A 653-nucleotide genomic window follows, 5' to 3' on the forward strand; every position below is an offset into this window, starting at 1 on the left:
AAATTGTTTTTAGTAGATTAGGGTAGTTTTGAAATCCGTTGTTTGCTTATTATTTGTTATGTTTTTTGAATAGATTTTTGAATGAATGGTTTTTTGAATATTTGTTTTTTTTTCGAAACCAAATGATTTTCTCCTCTATTTACAAAATTGGGGATTCACTGGCAGATGAATTCATGAGTAGTGTTTGGGTTAAACTATCATCATGCTGAAATATGTAAAAATTTGTTTATTTGCAAGAAAAAACACCCTTTTTCATTCAACGTTATTGTCGAATTAAAAAAAATGGGACCTGGAAAATTTCGCGGGCGGTTTCCCGGTCAATTTTCGAGGCCTTGCCTCAAAATCACTACAGTAGTAAACGAAACTTATTTCTGTGAATTCAATGGGATTTTCTGGACAAAATTTAGATTTCTTGGTATGAAAATGATCGCTAGCATCTCTAGAATCTGTTTTTCATCGAAAAACCGAACTTAATTGCGAAAGCAGCTCGAACGAGCCAAAAGTCTGAAATATTACGTTTTTGCCGCACTTTTTCGTAGATCAAAAAAGCGACGCCTTTCAATTTCTCAGGTCCCACTTTTTTTTAATTCGGCACGCTCTTCCACAGAACATTTCCGAACTGCAAATTGATTTTTGATCTACAGAAAAAAGTT

Source organism: Caenorhabditis briggsae, assembly GCF_000004555.2.
Source record: "Caenorhabditis briggsae complete genome, chrI, whole genome shotgun sequence".
Taxonomy (NCBI): Eukaryota; Metazoa; Nematoda; class Chromadorea; order Rhabditida; family Rhabditidae; genus Caenorhabditis; species Caenorhabditis briggsae.